The sequence below is a fragment of the Mustela erminea genome, chromosome 17 (assembly GCF_009829155.1).
Source record: "Mustela erminea isolate mMusErm1 chromosome 17, mMusErm1.Pri, whole genome shotgun sequence".
Taxonomy (NCBI): Eukaryota; Metazoa; Chordata; class Mammalia; order Carnivora; family Mustelidae; genus Mustela; species Mustela erminea.
In genome coordinates this window covers 39,920,692-39,940,180 of record NC_045630.1, presented here as the reverse complement: position 1 = coordinate 39,940,180, position 19,489 = coordinate 39,920,692, and the positions used below count along the sequence as shown (strand labels likewise).

At 36.0% G+C, this 19,489-nt stretch overlaps 1 long non-coding RNA gene across 2 annotated transcripts in view; it reads left to right on the top strand.

Moving 5' to 3' along the window:
• The window catches only part of LOC116576089, a 66,556-nt gene extending 48,099 nt beyond the window's left edge, over positions 1–18,457 (top strand). Inside the window, exons 4-6 of one of the 2 annotated variants that reach the window (XR_004280045.1) lie at positions 6,647–6,735; positions 14,976–15,023; positions 15,956–18,457. This is a non-coding gene — a long non-coding RNA (uncharacterized LOC116576089). The remainder of the gene's footprint in view (positions 1–6,646; positions 6,736–14,975; positions 15,024–15,955) is intronic. The other variant, XR_004280044.1, reaches the window with a different exon arrangement.
• Positions 18,458–19,489: the final 1,032 nt, after the last annotated feature.

The window sequence follows — 19,489 nt, the reverse complement described above, 5'->3', positions numbered from 1 at the left end:
TAACAATGAAAGAAAACTAAGCTCTGCTGATAAAATACACTTTACTTTTTATGTGGCGTTAACAAAATGACTTAGATGGAAAATGAAATCTGTCTTAGCTTAAGACAGAAGCACAAAGACATTTCCCTTCTGGACAACAGACTTTGGCATTGAAAGATCAAAGGAACAATTTTATCTGCATTGTGACTACAGACCAAAAAATTTTACAGTATTCCTGTCTCCATGCTAGAGCTTATGTGTCTTTAATGGCATTTAAATTATAGCCCTACTGCAGTCAAGTAGTCAAAACACCACGTCATCTGATGAGACACCATATTATAATCTGTCAGTATGTCTCATTTAAAAATTCTCCTATACTGTACTTGCCCTCATTTTTCTCTTTTGCTGGAAAAATGGAGCAAATTGTTTTTTAAACTGGGTTTATGAGTTGACCTAATCAAGCTAGACAAAAGACATACTTTGGTTTATACTATTTTAACTTAATTAATTTAAACCAATTTGTAGGTTTTTTTCCCCTTGTTATTGTGATAACCCCTCTCCACATTTTTTTGCTTGTTTGTTTTTAGGGTTTTAATCTTTCTTAGATATGAAATGATACATGGTTTATTATAGACAAATATGAAGTGAAAATCAAGAATGTGTGTCCATTAAAGAATAATAGCTAAAATATTTTGTTCTTAAAGCAAAGTATTTAATGTTAAGATTATTATATATAAACGGAAGGAGCTGTTCTCTGCATTTTTGTGTATCACACAAATATAGATGGTGTTTCAAATGTTAATGGAGAAACAAGTTTTGAATGCGTTCCTTTAACGTAATGTTTATTGTAGTGATTTACCAATCAAAACTTTCTGAAAATGAGTATTTCACTTAGAATGGCCTTGCAGATGGGAAAATAAGATGTTACATTTTTTACAGAAACAGTTTTTTTCTCAAAAATATAAAAATTTGGGGATGCCTAGGTGGCTCAGTCAATTAAGCAGCTGCCTTCAGCTCAGGTCATGATCCCAGAGTTCTGGGATCGAGCCCCACACTGAGCCCCTGCTCAGCAGAGAGTCTGCTTCTCCCTCTCCCTCTGCCTGCCTCTCTGCCAGCTTGTGTGTGCGCTCTTTCCCTCTGTCAAATAAATAAATAAAATCTTTAAAATATATCTATGCATATATATTTTTTAAGAACTTTATTAAAGAAATCAGCAAGAATATGTAATCAACTATCTTATACCTTAACACTATCCAGTATTATCTATATTTATAAATGGTTATAACAGGTATTTTAAAAAGCAAAATTTATTTTGTCTAAAAGTGCATTAGATTAGTAACTGACGGATAACTTTGTTTCCATGTTTCAAAAATATATCATGAGAATTTCATGAACTTTCAACTAGACTTACCTAACTTTTTAAAATGATATTTTTAGGGGCGCCTGGGTGACTCAGTGGGTTAAAGCTTCTGCCTTAGGCTCAGGTCATGATCCCAGGGTCCTGGGATCAAGGCCTGAATCAGCCTGCTTCCTCCTCTCTCTCTCTGCCTGCCTCTCTGACTACTTATAATCTCTGTCTGTCAAATAAATAAATAAAATCTTAAAAAAATTAAAATAAAATAAAATAATATTTTTAAATCAAATTAAGTTTGAGATACAAGATGCTTGTTGCAATAAGTGACTTTAATGTCACCATGGGAGGCTTTTTTTTTTTTTTTAAAGATTTTATTTGCCAGAGAGAGAGAGTACACACAAGCAGGCAGAAAGGCAGGCAGCAAGAGAAGCAGGCTCCCTGCCGAGAAGGAGCCCGATGCAGGACTCGATCCCAGAATGCCAGGATCATGACCTGAGCCAAAGGCATTGACTTAACCAACTGAGCCACCCAGGTGTCCCTTTTTTTAATGAAAGTGACTCTACCTTAGGTCAGCTTCAACCGAAAACACTTAGATTATGTCCATCTGTTTTGGAAAGAGCCAACCATTACAAGTAAATTGATTCTTAATTTTCAAACAATTTTAAACAAATTTTATTCCTAATAATTTTGTGTAGAAAATCACAGTAGAGTATGCTGTGCACTACATATTGCGTAGGAATGATGGGAATCACCAGACATACAGTAGGTTTGAGAAGTTAGATCTTTTTCCCAATCTAGATGTGCCAGGAATTGTTCAACATATTTTACTTATCTGAGGAACTGCAGAAGATATATACTGAGCTTGGGACAATTTAATATATCATTTTTTCATGGAGTCAGGATTGGATGTCTTCATACTTAGTATTTGACAAGAAATCATGACAAATATTTAATTTTCAGAATTTGATGTAGCTAAGTGGGGTCCTATAGTGTAATATTTTGATTTAGGATGTGTATTTTTTTCTTAGGTAACCAAAACAAACAAACAAACAACAACAACAACAACAAACAGTGATTTTTAGGGGTGAAAGAATAGGGTAGAATAAAAAAATTCTCCATGTATGAAAAATAGTTGACTTTATATCCGCACTCTCTTCTATCCTAAAACCCAAGATATATCCTAGAATCATTTCTAGGAGTCTATCATTTGTTAAATACAAAAAATTATTGCAATGCAATGAATACTTATAAATCTACTATCCAGTTTAAGAATTAGAATAGTAGAATTAGAGTTAGAATTAAGAATTACGGGGCGCCTGGGGGGCTCAGTGGGTTAAAGCCTCTGCCTTCGGCTCAGGTCATGATCCCAGGGTCCTAGGATCGAGCCCCACATCAGGCTCTCTGCTCAGCAAGGAGCCTGCTTCCTCCTCTCCCTCTGCCTGCTTCTCTGCCTACTTGTGATCTCTGTCTGTCAAATAAATAAATAAATTTCTTAAAAAAAAAAAAAGAATTAGAACAGTAGAATTAGAGTTAGAATTAAGAATTAGAATGTATGGAAAGTGTTGCTTCTCCCCTTTCTCCCTTCTTCCCCAGAAGTTATAGTTACCCAGTCCATTACGTATGAAGTTGTGCAAAGTGTGTACTTTACAAATGCACAAGATGTGTACTTTCATATCCAGCTGGGCCCGATATGAATGATGTCCTTTGAAGTGTGCAGTGTAACTTACACAGATTTTCACAATGGCTCTGCCACTTTTGAGACTTATTTTGGGATTATCTTTTTATGTACGTGTGATAGTTTTGCTTGTGTAGAGCTTTGAAAAAATGTTACTAGCACTAGCTTTTTTCACTAAATATGTTGCTAAGGGCCATGGACATTATTGTGTATAATAATATGTTTGTTTACTTCACCGCTATACAGTATTCAATTGTGCAAATACCCTCAATTTCTTTTTCTATTCTCTTCTTTGACATTTGAGTTATTGTCTGCTTTACAGTTAAACATGCTGTTGCTATAAATATCATTGCATATGTCCTTTGGTACACATGGGAGAGAAATGTTCTAATGGACTAGAATGGGAATTTTGGAGTCTAAAAGCTTATGGATGGAATAAGGGTGTATGTGAAAAGTGAAATTTTAAAGATCTGATGAGGGTATATAAAGAATATTATGATACTCAGTTACATAAGACTTTCCTTAAAGGACCCAATTGTAAATACTTGCAGCATTTGTATGAGTACTCTTTGTGTACAGACCTCAGTTCCATTTATAGGGAGCTATTTGGGTGTTTCTATAAAATGCCTGCCTTGCTAAATCAATCAATCATTCTAGTCCAAACCCATTAGCTAGAAGAAGAAGCAAACCCAGAAGCCATTTTGGTTATCGTAACATAGATTAAATGAATTTATTTTAAACTCAGAAAATGGGGATTAAAATGAGATGATTCAGCCAAAACAAAAATGATCAATTTTACTCCCCTTTCCACATCCCGTTCAGATTATTTTTGGACATACTGAATACACACCAAAAACAAGATTGTGATTACGATTCTAAGGAGGCAGGGAAATGTACTGACAATTATTAGATAGGGAAGATTTTTTTATGATGTAAAAGATATGTATAACCTAAAATTTAGACCATTTTTAGTGTACAGTTCAGTGGCATCAAATACATTAAAATCATTGTGCAGGCATCACCGCCATTCATCTCTGGAACATTTTATATCTTTCTAAACCCAAACTCCATGTCCATTAAGCAAGAACTCTGCATTCCCTCCTTCCCTGCTCCCGTCCTGGCAATCACCATTCTACCTTCTGTCTCCATGAACTTGACTACTCTAGGTACCCCAAGTGGCATCATACGGTGTTTGTCCTCTTGGGATTGGCTTATTTTACTCAGCATCTTCAAGGTTCATCAATGCTGTAACAAAACTTCCTCATCTTTTATGGGTGAATAATATTCCCGTGTATGTATATACCACCTTTCATTAATTCCTTCGTCTATTGATGGACAGTGGGTTGCTTCTACCCTTTAGTTATTATCAACAGTGTTGCAGTGAACAAGGGTGTAGAAGTGTCTGTTTGAGTCGCGGTTTTCTCTTTTCTTCAGGTATAATGACTTTTAACAACTCCTATAAGTCAGTCTCCCAAGCAGGTACTACTCCCCTAGATGTCAAAAGAAAACCTAAAAATACTTTCTAAAGATTGATAGAAGGAGGAAGAACAGAGAGAATATACTTTTCATACTTTTTCTTTTACGACGTTCCCTTCTTACTTGAATGCATTCATTTCTTTCAGTGACTATAATTAGATTGATACAATATCCTATTTGTTATTCTCTAACTTAAATAATATGTAATTGCTTCAGAATTTTAACTTTAGACATAAAGTTTCAATTTAAAGAACACATTTGAAAAGTACAATTTTTTCTCACACTACTTCCATTAATAATAGGTTACGTTTACATGGAATACTAATCAGAAAAATACTTTCTTCTGTTTTATTAATATTTGCCAGCACTCACAGTGGGATGATTACCAGACAGATGATAGAGAGATGGATAGCTAGTCAGTCTGGCTCAACTTTCTTATACCCCTTTTATAAAGGGGAAACTGAGATTTTGAAAGGTTAAATATATAAGGCCCTTCAGTTAGAAAGTGGCAGAAGCCCAAATTCAAACTTGGTCTTCCCGGTACCAACACCCATTTTAACCATTATAGATTCTTTCCTCCCTTAGCTATGGTAATCCGCACCACAGCAACGTGAAGTTGACTGGGAAGTTGAGAGCTATTCATTTTGTCTTGAGGAACGGAGTTCTGAGAGATTAAATCATTTGTTTAAGATTTCATAGCTGATAAGTGGTACATCAAAAACTTGGGTCTTCTGTTCCATTATTTTTTCTTTAAGATGTTTTTTATTTATTGGACTGACAAAGATCACAAGTAGGCAGAAAGGCAGGCAGAGAGAGGAGGAAGCAGGCTCCCTGCTGAGCAGAGAGCCCGAAGCGGGGCTCGATCCCAGGACCCTGAGATCATGACCTGAGCCAGAGGCAGAGGCTTTAACCCACTGAGCCACCCAGACGCCCCCTTCTGTTCCATTCTTTATACTCCTCCTCCACCCCATAACCTAAGCAGTCATGACTCCATTGGTTTTTGTTGAAGTTAACATATTGTATCCCCAAAGTTAAAGTCTGAACTCTTAAGCAATCCATGCTCATGGACTGGAAGTACCGTAAATATATGTATTTTTTTTAAATAGGCAAAGTATGCAAATTACCCTATACCGTACTTCTTTTATCAACAGAATAAGCATCACATTTTAGATTGGTTGAGTTTAAAAATAGTTCTCCATCATCTGCACCTTAATCTCATTACTCCTAGGAAGAATTACTGTGAGAAATTTTCCTGAATATCAACTTAGAGTCTATTTGTGCTTCTGTAGTATTAAAAATACTTTGAAGCTTTGCTGCAGATCATACTAATCCCGAGCCGATGTGACAGGAACTGTGCAGGTACTCCGAAACTGGATCCTTCAAAGGGTTCCCACCTAAGCTGGTCTTGACAGCTGATGGTGGATCAGTAGCACCATGCAATATCTTCCAAGGTGCTAGTTTTTTTAGTCCATAGAAAAATTCAGTAATCACTGCTAGAACTATTTGTAACCTAGCTGTCTTTGAATTTTAGTAAATACAGATCATATCTGTGCATTAACATATGAGGAAGAGGGTATCTCCTACTCATTATTTTTTGGATTAATCCAGTTCCATGTCAAAGAACTAAACTATAGTTTCCACACAACTCAAATGCAAATGAATAAGTATAAATATCACGAATTTACCTTTTTTTTAATATAGCCTTAAAAAATGCACCCTCAAGTCACTTCATCGAAATATCTTTGCCCCCCCCCCCTTTTAAAAAGATTTTATTTATTTATTTGACAAACAGAGATTGCAAGTAGGCAGAGAGGCAGGCAGAGAGAGAGGGGGAAGCAGGCTCCGCACTGAGCAGAGAGCCCGATGTGGGGCTCGATCCCAGGACCCTGAGATCATGACCTGAGCAGAAGGCAGAGGCTCTAACCCACTGAGCCACCCAGGCGCCCCTATCTTTGCCCCTTTTATTATAATGTCTTTTCAAAAAGAAGAGGGAGAAATGCATTATAAATGTTAAAATACGGAACTGTATGAATGAAGTGCTTTTTCAAAATACAGACAGAACCCCTCTTAGGTTTCTATTAAGAAAACAGATATTACATCCTCTTATTACGAGTGTGTTTGTTCTCCCCTCTCCCACTGCTGGGCTTCATTTCCACCTAGAGACATCTGTATGCCAATCCCAGGAGGAATGCCTGTGCTCTGCTAAGTCACAGCTCACATGGCCCCTCTCTCCTGGAGAATGAATTCTCAGGTAATCTCTACTCTTATCCAGTTGATTTTACTTCCTCCACATTTCAGTTTCATTAGCATAAAACAGAACAGGGCTTAATGATTACTTAAAACTAAACTCAAGGAAAGGAAAACAAAATTTGTTAGTAAAAGATGGTTGGTAATAATATTAGAATAGTTTCAGATGCAAGCAAATATTCTTAAAATATTTTTCACTAGAGAAGACTAGAAACATACCTATGTTTCTTACTATAGACACTACTATACTCTTACTATAGACACTACTTTAAAAATGCAAACATTCTGAAATATTTGTATAACACAATTTCATTTCCAAAGGAGAATGGTTATTTGTCCTCATTTTCCCCCATTTAAGGGAATAAACTTTGTTTTTCTTATGATAGATTAGCTAACTGAAGAGACTTTTTTCCCCCACACAAAGTATAAACAATTGTTTCCCAGACATCAGCTTTGGAAAAAGCCTGCCGTTGACAGCTGATATAGTCATGGATCTTTAGAAGAGCTGTGTTCTGATTCTCAGAGGATACCTTACCAGAGTCCATTTGTTTTCAAGTTTGTGAAGTGGTCCATCTGCAGTGATATTTTCCTGTCACTTCCAAATATTCCTCTACTAAGGTACACAAAGTGAGACCCAGAATGTTTTTTAAGACTCTGAATTGTTTGAAGGCAAGACATATTCTAAAATAATACATGGGGATAGAAGAGTAAAAGAGGTATTAACTAAAATAAAATAAAATAAAATAAAATAAAATAAAATAAAATAAAATTTGGATGTATTTAATAAGGCAAAGGAAGAGAAAAAATATGGAGAAATATGGGGGGGTCTGTGGTTGTCTCTGCTTCAGAAATATGAGGGCTCTACTGGGAAGGGGAAAATAAAGTTTGAGATTATCTATTAATTTACTTCTAAAAAACTCACTACTTAAAGCAAGGATTTTTTTTAATATATATACATATATGCTACTAAAATATAGATATATGTGATACACACACACATCAAAACCATCAGTGCAACAATTCCTTTGTTTCTTAGAAACAACCACTACGATACACATGACTTTTATTTTTTGAATGCAGTGTACTGGTAAGCACTGTAGCAATTTCTAGAATTTGGTCCCTCTTCTTTATGGTGGTAATTTGATTTGAATGTGTTAACTTGAATATTTAGACTTTAAAGTGGCTGGAATTTTCTAATATGATCAAAATCCAGAGTATCTACACTTTTTTTGCATATGTGTTTTATATACATATATATATATTTTCTTTTGACTTTTCTGTTCAAAAATGGATTTCTACTAATTTTCTTAGGTGCATTTGACAAGCTATTGCTGAAAAATATTTATTACTTTTTTATTGGCCTATACTATAGATGTATAAATGTGCTACTGGCCATGTGAATTATATACAACTCTAGGAGACAAACACAATCTCCAGTTACAAATGAAGGGCACACATGGGTGATCCAACATGTGAGTCATCAAGAAATGCAATACTGTGCAAAGACTGGTGAATCACACAGTCTGTAAAGGCAACTTTTTGAGCTTTTCACCCAGATGACTGCTGCAAAGCATAACAAGGAATAAGGAAGAGGAGGTGGTAGGGGAAAAGAAGAGAGGGAAAAATAAGTGGTGGTGGGGGGCTCTCTATAACCTGTTTTTATTTTTCCTTTCTTTCTTGACCAGTGAACCAACAACAGAAAGAAAACTTGCAGCTCTTTTCTACCATGACCATTCTCACGTACCTAGTGCCAACTGAAAATTCTAAAATTGATTATAATCGATTTAGAATTGTCCTTTAAGTCTTACACCCTACGCACTGTAAAGTGACTTGAGGAGTAAGTTTCTCTGTCATTTATTTAATAATGTGGTCTTCCACTCTGTGGAAGCTACATGGGGGCACAGAGCACAGGCCTCACAGTTGATGACGACCTAGTGCAAGAAAGAAAGAAAGGAGAAAGGAAGGTCTTCCAATGTTATTTTAACATCTGTGAAATGTATTCACTCTTTAAATCTCTGTCTCTTCCCTGTCCTCTTCATCTTGAAACAATTCATGTCAAAGAAAGCATCTGAGCACAAAAAACATTAATTTTTGTTCTAGCCCACAATGTAGATGTACCGCTACCTATCTGAAAAGTCAACAACAGCCTTGGAGATTGTGTGTGGGAGCTGTTCATACATGCAATGACCCATCGAATAGTATCCAGACTCCTCACCCCAGTGCTAAAAACTCTTCATGGTTTCAACTCAGAACCTAAGCATCTTCCAACATCCTCTTTGCCTCTTTCCTCACCCCGTGTTCCAGCCATATTGGTCTGATAGTTGTATATTATTTCTCTGACACATAAATTGTTACACCCCTTTGCCTTCTCTTTAAAGCTCTTTCCCCTCGGATTGCCTCTGTATGTCCGTTTTTCCTCACAGAAGATTTCTACTCATCTCATAGTAGACAAGAATTGCTCAAAACTTTCCAGAATATTTTCATGGACTTTGTATTTAGAGGAAAGAGAACATTAAAACAGAAAAGGATTTAGGGATTGTCTAGCCCAAACTTCCCATTTTGCATCTGAGGAAATGGAGACACAGAGATTGAATACTGCCCAAAGTCACACATGAATCCACGATAAGGTCCAAGGCTAACTACCCATCCCTTGCTGTTCTCTTTAGTGGTGATCACGTCTGCCTTCAATTCAGACAATTCTGGAATTAACCTTGGGAGATGTGTTAATATTTCTGAGTCTAAACCTAAAACTGGACATAAAAATAGGTAATCTAGAAGAGTCTCTTTCTTTCCTTCCTTCTTTTCATAGTCTTTTGTGATTTCCAGTTCATTCATTTAATCTACATACCACGTAGACTTTCTTACTGTCAGAAAGAACTAGCATATAGTAGCAGAAGGTAAGAGTTAGCACAAAGACTACGGGGTTAGAATTTTGGGGTTCAAATCTTAATCTACCTGCGTGCTTTGGGCAGGGCACTTAACTGCTTTGCCTCAGTTTTATCATTGGTAAACTGAGGATAACTAACTTATTAAATTCATTCACACATGCTTAGTCAGAACTTCCTGTTCTAGGCTTTGAGGATTTGGCAGTGAACAACACAGACAGAAGCTCTAATGGAAGTTCCATTCCAGAGGAGAGATAATCAACTGATAAACTATACCTCCCCTCCCCTTCCTCCAACCCCACAGGAAGTGCTCTTTCTTTTGCCCAGAAGTTTCCTTCCTGCAGCTGTCTAAAAGGCTAGCTTCCTCCCCGCACTCGGGTTCTTATACCACCTTCACTGGGCACCTACTTTAAATTTCAGTCCCGCCCTTGTCACAGTTCAATTCCCTTTTCTGCTCTGTTTCTAAAAATAGTTATTCCTCATTACTATCTAACACACCATATGTTTTTATTAATTTGTCTAGTTTGTGTTGCATCTTCCTTACTCAAATGTAAACCCCATGAAGGCAGGGATGTTTGTCTGTTTTGATTTCGGCTGTATCCAAAGAATCTAGGCCCACTTTATAGGCCTGGTATCTATCAGGTACTCATTTTCTATTTACTAAGTGACTGCATTAATATCTAGTGTAATGTCCTATGGTGATATTTGCAATTAAGCAAAATAAAATTAAGCAATAAAATAAAACAGAATTAAGTGTGTAGAGAGAAAGATCTGACACTGTTAGATTGAAGTGGTGAGGGAAGGCCTTATTAAGAAGGTGACCTTTGACTAGAAACATGAATGCAGAGAGAAAAATAAGCTATGGGGATAACTGATGGTTGAATGTTCTAGATAGCAGGGACAGCCTGTGCAAAGGTCCTGAGGCTAATTCAAATTTTACATGCTCTGTTAATGGCAAGGAGACACAAGTACACTAGAGCAGAGTGTGTGAGAAGAGGGGTAAGAGAAAAAGTGAGAGAAACCATTTAGACCATTCATGTAAACCATGGTGAGGACTGTGGATTTGGTAATAAGAGAGCCAACCAAACTGAGGTATAGAGAGATGTTGAGAGAGTTGAAGACAAATATCTGACATGTACACATATTCAATACAAGTTAGTTACTGTACACCAGGGATTGAATCACAGTTAAAAGTTACAAATGAAGGCAATGAAAAGAACAAATAAATGAACACTGAATTTCCTTCCCAGTCTCTACCCTCTATGACAACAACATCAAAATGCACAGAAGGCAACTTAGGATAGAAAGGGACATGTGGAAAGTTTTACTGAAAAAAATATATATATACAAAGACTGGAGATGTATATATATATAGTTTTATTTTTTAAAAGGCATATCACATGTAACAGTGACACTCAGAACCTGAAGCATTTTAGTCGTAGTCTGTGTTATGGATTTTTCTGCACTTATTTTTACTCTTATAATATACAGCTGCATTTTATCAAATAATCAGTTAACAAAATGACAATAGTTTCCTGTCACGGATTTGTTTATTCCAAACTACTGTTTGATCTCACAAACACACCAAAACATTACCAGCCAGACCATTTAACCTCTTTTAAATATCCCCCCTTGGATGGAATGAGTTTTACTCTTGATAACGTCAGTCCAAATTCTGTACATGATTATATTCATCCTAAAGCAAGAAAGTACATGGTAACATTAAAGATTGTGCTTTACTGTATACCTTATTGATCACAATTTTGTATCAGTTATTTTCTTCCTTCAGCACAGTTTCTGGAATTTTTGATAAATATGACAACGTTTCTGAAGAGAAAAATTTCAAGTCACATAGTAATTAATTCATTGTTAAAGTGGCAATAGATTCAGTGTAACACCGAAGCATGTTCTTTCAACCTTATCAGAGAAAAGAGAGAACTGCTTTCTTAAAAGATACTTTGAGGGTTTTTTGAGGGTTTTTAAAATTAAGGGCCATGCTTATACTTTATTAGTTAGTCCAATTCTTGTGTAATAGTGAGCATCTAATCCATTTAGCAGATTTTATTTGTCAAGCTAAAAAAGCATATGCTATATTTAGTTCCAGCAAGGGTTGTAGAAATCAGTTGAAAAAATTCACATAGAGTTGGTAGAACACGTAGGCTTTTAATTATTTTACTTGTCCAAAGGGCACACCCATTGGGCAGGCTGCCTACTATACATTATAAATTAATTCCATTTGTCCTGAAAACTTGTTCATTATTTCAGTACTTTGAATTTTGGCCGCCCTAATTAATCTCTGTTTTAGAATTCAGGCACTTGAACCTCTGCAAAGGCTGCATTTTTCCAGCCTGTAATCACACTCTCAACAGACAGTCGAGCGCTGGGGACAATGGCTCCTTCACCCAATCAGCTATACCTCGGCTTCCGTGGGGACAGACCTTCTGTCTCTGATTTATGTGCTGCGTCCTCCTTGAGGAGAAATGCCTGAGTGGGGAAATGCACAGCCCTGAGGCAGATTACTTCCTCAGTCTTTGGTCCTGTCACCCAAAGGCTGTCCCTTGAGCACTGATAGAGAGCCAAGAGGCACCTTGGAATGTTCTCTGGGAGATACGAACCCACCCCACCGTCAGCTTTTGCAGGTTACATCTGCTTCCTTTTCAATCCATGCACTGTGAAGGCTGATGTACTCAGGGGTCTTGATGCTGCCCTTTCTTGCCATGGCACAGGGGCCTGGAGCTAAGAGACACTGGTAGGCTCACCCTGCCAATTCAGGCCTTGGCAGCCTAAAGGGTCACCATCTTGCCCTGCACTCTCAAGAGTTCTCTTGCTACATGACTGCTCTTTTTGAATGAATGGAAAACTATTTTTAACTTCAGTTATTGTTCATTGAGAATGAAAAAAAAATGGTTCATCTGACCTTTTCTGAGTATTTTCCTTTTACTTCATATAATGATGCAGAGAACGTCCTTACAATGAATTCTGTGTTCAGACAAACAAACACACAAACAAGCCCCAATTTACTTGTCACCTAGTTCTTCATTTATTTCTGGAAAATATACTCCCTAATTCTTATCAAGGAGTCATAGAGGAAAGCTAGCACATTGTTTTGCTTATTGATTCTTCTGGTAATTGTAGAGGTAAGAATGGGGCCGTGACTCTGTCACAGATAAGGACAGGGGCCCAGGGTAGCTCCTGATGCCTGACGTTACAGAAGATTGCAGACCTCTGAAATGAGCTTTGTTCCTGCTCAGACAAGGCTTCAGATTTTTTTTTTTTCTTATTTGTGGGGACTTCCACTTCCTACTTTCTATTTTTCTAGACCTTTAGAATTAGTTTTATACTTTAAGAATTCAATCATCTATATTTTGGTGTGTTTAGATTGGGTTGGGGGTAAAAGGCAAGAGACAAAGTCATAAATAGCAAAATTCAAACTAGTGTAATAATTAATCCATAACCTAAATATCTATATTAATAATACAGGTTGATAAATGTCTCTTACAATGTATTTTTAAATTTAAACTATTTCTCACATAGATTAGGTAAAAGTTGAGCCTTCTAATCTTATTTTTGGAAAATCAGTCAATTCAATAATGAGAAAATATATTGAGAAAATTCTACTTTAAGGTCCGATATATAGTTCTGTAGGCCGTGCATTCTTTAGCTTACAAGCTATGCTTGACCTTTCTTCATTTCAAATATTGAAAAATAAGGTGGCTATTTCTGAAGAAGGAAGAGGAGGAGGAGAGGGGAGGACGGGGGAGGGGGAAGGGGAAGGGGGCAAGAGGGAGGGGGAGGAGGGGAAAAGAAAAAGGAAGAGGAGGAGGAGGAGGAGGAAGGCAAGGAAGAGGAGGAGGGAGAGCAGGAGGAGAAAGTAGGAGGAGGAAGAAGACGACCAAACATCCAGGGCTTTAAGAATTAGATAAAAAGTTTTTATTTATTGCAAAACAGAAAGCACTCAACTTCTTGTCTTAAAGAAAAATAACAAAGGAAAAAAATCTATTAAACTTTGCTCTTCAAAAACAGAATGAGTGGGAGTTTGTTTTATGACATGTTGAGATCGAACCTACTTCCTAGTGGCTTTTTGGGAAGGAAAGGTTGAGTGGAGAGACTGGCTGTCCATGTGGCACCAGTGTGAGGACACTAATGTGAAGGAACTGTGAAATCCTAGATTCTTACATGCATTTAAAAAAAAAAAAAATGCAGAGGGGCACCAGGTGGCTCATTGGGTTAAAGCCTCTGCCTTTGGCTCAGGTCGTGATCTCAGGGCCCTAGGATCGAGCCCCACATTGGGCTCTCTGCTCAGCAGGGAGCCTGCTTCCCCCTCTCTCTGTCTCAGCCTGTCTCCCTGCCTACTTGTGATCTCTGTCTGTCAAATAAATAAATAAAAAATCTTGAAAAAAAAAAGGCAGAAAAAATTAAAACAGCTTAAAAATCAATTTGAATAGGAGATAAATGATATTAGATTTAACGATTATAAAACTCTAGGTGTTGTCTTTTGATAAAAAGATATTTTATGAGAGTGTATGTTTGTATTTTCAAGTGAATGGGAGGTAATCCAAATTTATACTCACTTTCAGCTAATAATCTATAATCAAAGAAGTAGTACATACCTGTTTACTTAGGATATAATACATGCTTATTTGATGTCAAGTCCTCATATTAATATTCTCTGAAATTATAACATAAACTCTTATAATTTAAAATTTTACAAAGGAAAACCAAGATAAAGCACTTTTCAAAGGGTGGTTTTCCTTTTTCTTAAGATAAAGTTGTAGTTCAAGCCTGCCAGTTAAAAATCCTCCCTTTTCTTCCCTCCCGCCTTCCTTCCTCTCCTTCTCTTTTTGCTTTTTTGTGGTGCACTTTACTAAGAAAAAACCATGGTAGCTTTAGATGTAGAAATATTTTATTTACTTGTATTTGAGGCTTTGATGCGCAATTATTAAGTTAGCAATGGAAGTAGAGTGTTTGATTTTCATCTTTGTTTCTAGACATAAGAAAAAAATGGATTGTTCCTATTTGAAAGTTTGAAATTTAGGTTCCTGCAGACTTTCCTTATGTTTGCAAGGTTTTGTGACCACTACCTGAACACAATCTACTGAGAATTCCGAAACAAACTTTATATAAAGTCGTAAAGTAAGAAAACTGATGTAGCCTCCAAATCCAGCCTTATTCCTGTGGAAGGATATTTGAAAACAGCTCTGGCATACATTTTTGTGCACCAATCTCTGAAATTGTTAAAAATATAAAAAGAAAAGGAATGGGTACTGAGCAAATGTTTCATAGGACGATGTACAAAAGCATGAAGATAAGTCAGCTTAGAGCAGATCATCAATCTTAATTCTTTCAAATATTCCTCCAGATGGAAATGTCCTGTTTCGCATGGAATAACTGTAAAGACTCAACCTCAGTAAGTATAGAATTTTGAATAAAATATATTTTTGCTTTCTCACCCCCACCATCCAATAGACACACAAATTGTCCTAAAGAAGAAATGTCATGTGTTGGAAAAATATACTGTTTGTAAGTATGTAAATAAGTATGTAAATATGTAAATGTAAGTATGTAAATAAGTATGTAAATATGTAAATATACTGAAATATATATGAATTTCTCTGTGTGCTACATATATATATATATTTATTCCATTATTTCTTCTAAAGTATTCCAAATATGTGATAATGGATGTACATCTAATTTAAAATTTTACTATCCACTCCAGTAAGATATCTTTAGAAACTATAGAAACATTGTGAAAATTGTACTTTCAATGTAATATTGGTTTTAACTGAAGTAAAAAGTTATATTTAAAGGCTGTAGGAAAATTGAAGCCCTTGCCATTACTTCTGACTTGTCCCTTAGGCTATTTCCCATAATAGAAGAGAAAGCTTACTTTATCTTTTGTCTCCAATAGATATTTTTATCTTTTTGATACTAATTTTGTATCCCCCCAAAACAGATATTTCTCTGGAGTGCCTTCAAATGTTTCCCATATAGGATGGGAAAACTGTGGTAACTTAAAAATGCTCTTTGAAAGATATTTCATGAAGCTAACATTGCTTATTAGAGTTATAGTCTTGTAGTTTGTGTCCATAGAACTGTGAGTTTTTATGGTGGTTCTTAAATCAGTATAAATTAACAAAATTTTATATCATTCAAGTGACCGTAACAAAACTGAGCAGAGAGTAGAATTGAGAATGTGAAAGAAACTATTTTGAAATGAGCATTTAGGTCAAAAACTCTGTTTCATAAAAATATTTTTGTTACCCTAAAACAACAAAAAGAATTGAGGGGACTCTTTGACAAGTCGTTGCCAAAATTATTTTTTCCTTTTTTTGCCAGAAAATAAAAGCCAAAAATAGACTGAAGCATAATATATTTTTATAGCTCTCTCTCCAGAATGACAGAATTTTCTGTAAATCTCATTATGTAAAATATGCCTTCCCTGTGGTAAGTATGAGGTATGGGGAGAAACTAATTGGATTGCTCAAATTAGTCAATATGTCTGAAACTATTTTGGGGATGCTTAGCCTTTTGGGTAACTATATGATATAATTTGTTGGTTTCTTGTGAGAGTTATTCTTTTGAGCAACAAGCAGAAATCCAGCATAACATTAAGAAATGCAATTTTAGGCACAATACAAGGGCCACAGATGACCACAATGTGTATCGTTATCTCAAAGAGAATGATGTACTGAAAAATTAAGAGTGATAGCATGACAGTGGAATGACTGCCAACTTTTTGGACATTGATGTAAGCTGAATTTAATAAAAGCAAAAGAGATGTTAGTGAAGGAAGACTCTAGAATAACTTATTTTGTGATTTTGTTAGGGTTTTTCTAATGGTATCTTCTGGGGCAAATATCTTCTAGCTGAAATGATTGTAATTAAAAAAATAAAATTGTAAAAGGCCAGAACATTTTCTCTTAAGAATATTATACTTGACAGTATCTTAACTACTAGTAAATATGTCCTTGTGTTTCTTTAAATCCTCTGTGGACTAAATATTCCACTCGCTGAGATTGTTTTATAAATATCAGTATTTATGTTGATTTGACTGGTTTTTTTGGATAAACATGGCCCAGTATACACATCCGAACTCCATTGACTTCTTGGTGTTAATTGCCTCGGGAGGTGGCACTACAGGCCAGAGAATCTGCCATTGATCACATTTTGGGAATTGTCTTTAAATCCAACTCCATTTATTTTTAAACCTCATTTTAAATTCAATTAACCAACCTATAGTACATCATTATACTGAAAGAAGACAAATCTCTAGATCCTTTGAGCGTGATTCAGTTTTCAAGAGTCGCTGGAAAACCCATAATGTTACAAAATTTGGTGCATAAAATCGTTGATTATTGATTCACAAGGACTGGAATAAAACAACAAATCTAATTTTCACCTGTGCTGAATGAAATACCTGAGAAGTTCATTTTGGATATTTGTTCTGAACACCCACTTAGAGTCAATACTAAAAAAGGAATGAGATGGGAAAATAATTTCTACTGGACCTCAAGGAGGGAACAGTATGTGGTTCATAAATTTGGATAGAGGGCATGAAACTCACTCCTAAAGATATGTCTTGGTAAGAACAGAAGTAGGTAAGGAAGAACTTTCATCTAACCAGAGCACATCACTGCCTCTCTGTTCTCTTCTATATAGCTTTTTACTAAAAAAACTTGGGGACAGTTAAAGAATAAAGTTTTGAATGGGTCCCAAAATTATTAGTACCCGCATGTCTTGTTCAATTGAGATAATATAGAAATGTTTTCAAAAATGAAAATATCATAAGGCATATAAAATCTCTCAAGAGGTTATTTGGGGGCCAGACACGTATTTATGATTGCAAGGGTTAAAAACATGATTATCTTTGTTCATGTCATCCGAAAGAAAATACATGGTCCATTGCACAACAGAGTAAAATTCATAATCTAATAAGATGCTTTTATTAAAGAAAAAAAAATTATTTGCCTGTAATTTAACCCCGTGCATTGCTTTATGTCAGTCATTTGGGTTGTGGCCAAGATCCCTGATGAGCATTGACCTGTTTGCACTTTTCCACACCAGAACCTCTGAAGATGATTAGCTTCTGTGATTTAGACTTGAGATTCCAGGCCATCCAGATGTGTGGGACCCCAAAATGGAAGTTAGCTCTTTCTACACTGTTTTATATAAAGTCAGAAGAACGGGGGATAGATGGGACATTGACTGTGTCTGTTGAGCAGTTAGATATAGACGTGTGCCAGAGAATTAAGGAGGAGACAACAAGAACACACTGAACACCTACCATGTTCAAGGAATTACATCAGGTCCTCAGATGACGAAGAAACAATTCCTGACCTCAAGAATCTCACTGTCTAGTGGGGGAAATGGACAAAGAAAGAGAAGTATACAAAAAAGTACTTTCATGAAATTATTTGTGTACCTATTTTTCATTCTTAGAGTCCACAGAGAAAATATATATAATATAGACACTAGAATCCTATGTCTTCTTGGAGTACATGTTATTAATCTATTATATTTCCCTCTTCTCCCCTCATTTTAAAGTTCAACAGGCAACATTAAATGCCCTTTAAAAGTCTCAGAGGATATATGGAACATTATGTTGTCTTCTTACACAATTAAAGATAATTCTTAGCTAATAATTATGCAACAAAAAAGTGTTAAAAATAGATGCTGAGTAATTATATAGAGAGAATTTGATAATGAGGTGAGGTGGGCAGTAACCATAGAATTCTGTCACTCTCTGATAGCTTGCCTCAAATTATCCAGTACTTTTGAGTCTCTGTGTCAATCGAATATATAATTTAGTATTTTTTAGGAAATAAATATTTGTCTTTATTCTATGGCTATACGATATGTCTATTTGCACAATAATCATCATCACTTCCATAAGTTATTTAAGACACTTGTGGGCATGTCTATTGTCTAATGTCTCAAATTCTTTGACATCTAAATATTTCCCCCAGCAAATCTATGCTTTTGAGACCCTCTTGCCGAAGAAATGTAACAGTATTTGCATTTGTGTAATTTCCTCATCGCTAGCATCATGGTTGGAATGTTGCAGCTTCTTAACAGCTTTGGGGAAACACTAAAAACTAGTTTTAAGACAGGAAACTGGGAAGAGTAGTGTATTTAATTGGCATTTCAGAGGGGATATTTTAAAAAGCACCGAAATTGACTTTGATCCAAAATTATCTGATTCATACCTTCCACTGATTAAAAATTATAAGCTATAAAGCCACTTAATTTTTGTTGTTGTTGTTGTTAAAGATTTTATTTATTTATCTGACAGAGGTCACAAGTAGGCAGAGAGGCAGGCAGAGAAGAGAGGAGGAAGCAGGCTCCCTGCTGAGCAGAGAGCCCGATGCGGGGCTCAATCCCAGGACCCTGGGATTATGACCTGAGCCAAAGGCAGAGGCTTTAACCCAATGAGCCACCCAGGCGCCCCTCCACTATTAATAGTAAATAACTAATTGTTAAAAAAAAAACAGTTCTGCAGATGTGTCATTGTGTTAGTTTCCCTCAGTATTAGTCTCCAATAACCATTTATGATTAATACAGGAGAGAGGTTGCTCGTAAAATAAGTCCAAAAGGAATAATTTCCAAAAATCTAGTACAAATAGTATCTATTTGCCGGGACTAAGAGTTTGCTAGCTGGATTAGTGGTGCTGGTGGCGGGGGGGATGTCTTTGTTGGGTTGCAAATATTAAATTCATAAAGATAGCTTAAATCAAATTACAGTTTCCCACTTTAACCTAAGAACATCAACGAAGGCGTACCTCCATGTCTGATAGACTTTCATATATTTCGTGGTACTTACTGCAAATTTAAGCCATCCAATTTTCTGCAAATCTGTAAATATGAAAGGAA